Raw genomic sequence first — 2,680 nt, forward strand, 5'->3', positions numbered from 1 at the left:
TGTGTGGTGGTTGTTAAGGCCGGTCGGCCAACAAGAAGTTACTCTGTTGCTGTCAGAGTAGCTGACAGTAGTATTACCAGATTGCCGAATCCAAACATGTACAGTATCTGTAAAGGGGCTGACATGAAAATCCAGCCTGAAGATAGCAGGAATGGATGGTAATTACGCTGCAGAGGAAAATCTGCTACCTTTGTGTTTACCACAGACTAGGCTGGCTTAAAACCCCAATTTCTTTCCAGAAGTTTCGTTCCTGGTGAAGATCCCAAGGTGAGGCCTAGAACTGTGTTACTTTTGCTATTATGGAGGGACTCCTCCTTCAGAGACTCTTTTGTAAAAAAGTTTTCTGCCAGCGGGATCCTAACACCCTGCTAACAGAATGTACAGATAGGTTACTTAGTGTGAGGGTTGTATTTTCTATTTGTCTTCCTGCAGGTTCATTGTGGACAGCTGTCCTCCTGCTCAAGTATTGGATTTTGGGAGACTTCCAGTATTTCTACAGTTTTTGCTGGGAGGTCTTCCCTTTAGGGGGAGGTGCACCATTTGAAAAAAAAATGTTTATATTTGACAGTGTATAAATTGCTTGTACATATGTTTCTGTACTGATCATTACTAGTTACAGAGACCTCTGGTGAGGAGGTACATATGTTATGTGTATGTTTCTGGGAAAAAAAAATGTATATATCTATTTTTGATACTGATTATTTATTTCTACAAAGCCCCTGTCCGAATTATTTCCCTTTTCCACGCCTCTATTTTTCTTATGGGATGCCCTAGCTCCTGGGCGCAGGAGCCATTTTTGTATATTTTTCCAGCCAATGGGGACATGGCTGATTTTTAGAGGGAGGAGAGTGTAGGAAAATCTTATGTCTTACTAATGCTTAAACCTGTGAGTCTTTAATTGGGTCATGGGTTTACTTTTGGTCTGGGCTGGGTGACTCATACAGATAACTCTCTCTGGTGCCTTCCCTGGTTCTGGAAAGTTAGATAACGTTCTGGAAACTGGAGGGTGGGGGCTAGGAGGGTTGTTATGCATACTTAGGGGAGTTTAGCCAATCTTTGGGCAGTGGGCCTGGGCAGTGGGCTAAGCCAACCCTTAAATACGAATGAGTCATGCTGACAGAGAAGTCGGATGGAAAATGGAGATGGAGTGCTGAGGGGACTCTCCGTGGCTCTTGAGGCGAACCCCCTAGTTTTGGGGGTTGCTCTACCTTGGGCTGGAGCTCAGGTGCTGGTCCGGGAGGATCCTAACAGGAGCAGTTTGGAGGGAGTCTTCCCGGAAAGGCAGCGGGAGCAAGGAGGACAGTGTGAGTATTACAGCATGGACAGGGACTTACAAGGGGAGAGACTGCCACACATAGCAGGTCTCTCTAGAAGATAGCGGTGTGCTTAAATCTTCTTTAACCTTGCCCTAGAAGATCTCCTTTTTAGTCAGGGAAACTGGTGAATAGTCAGCTGGGTTGGCTGGTGAAGAAGCAGCCAGGCGGACTGGCATTTCCTGCAGTGATGGAACTGGGATCAGTGTCTAAAAGGGAGTTGGAGGTACTCCAGAAGGCAGTTCACAACACTTTGTGCGACTTCCAAAAAGAAGCTGAGAGTTCCTAATCCTTAAGGGGCTTTTGCTTTTCTAACAGAGACTGTTAGCTTCCAAGAGAGGAATCAATCAGAGTTGTACAGACTGAAGAAGAGGAATCAATCAGAGTGGTACAGAGTAAAGGAGAAGAATCAATCGGAGTTGTACATAGGGAGGAAGTTGTCCCTGGTTTTGTTGCTATCAAGTTGGACATCCCATAATTCCTATTCCCCATCCAAGTTATTACCCCTAATAAAACATAAAAAAACAAAGCTCAAAGACTGTTCCTTGTGTCTAGTGCAAGTGTGGAAGTTACTTGTTGCCTGGCTGTGCAGGAGTGGGAGTCTGGTGCTAGAATCATTGCTCTTGCGCTGACGTTAGTGGCAATACATCACAAGTGTGGTGCAATCACCGTTTACATATGTGTCCAGGACTAGGTATGCGTTCAAAATTGCGTATAAGGATGGGGGCACTTTAAATGTTTTATATATTTATAATTTATTTGATTTTTAAAAAAATGTACATGGTATCTTTAATTTTTTTATTAACTTTATTGCTATCATAAGGGATGAACAACATCCCTTGTGACAGCATGGGCCGTGACAGGTCCTCTTTATGGAGAGATCTATTAGACCCCAAATCTCTCCTCTGACCTCCAGTGCAGGCAATTAAACACAGATCAGTCTGAGAAGCTGCTTTCCTGGATGCTAACGGCCAGACAAACAAAGAGCTGAAAACAAAAGTGACTACATTTTCATTGCTTTTAGTTTCTTGGGACACAGAGAGGGAGGAACAATGTCAGTCCCTCTCTATCTGTGTAGTGCTGCCATTGACACTGATCGCAGCGGTCCCCACTACCCGATCAGATGGGGAGCCCAGGAAAGGTGGTGGCAGTGGTGTGCCCTTTCCACCGCCCGGAAAAATGATTGAGTGGTTGTTCAGCCACTCAAATCACTTCTGCTAAAAAGCCCATCGCCAGCTGTAAATTTTGATACTAGGATGATACCTGCAAGTAAAAACATCATCCCGGAATATTCACTTCCCACCGAGGACGTCATAAAACATCCACCAGGAGGAAGTGGTGGAAGGAATTGGACATTTTTAATGTTC

This window comes from Aquarana catesbeiana, linkage group LG11 (assembly GCF_042186555.1).
Source record: "Aquarana catesbeiana isolate 2022-GZ linkage group LG11, ASM4218655v1, whole genome shotgun sequence".
Lineage (NCBI taxonomy): Eukaryota > Metazoa > Chordata > Amphibia > Anura > Ranidae > Aquarana > Aquarana catesbeiana.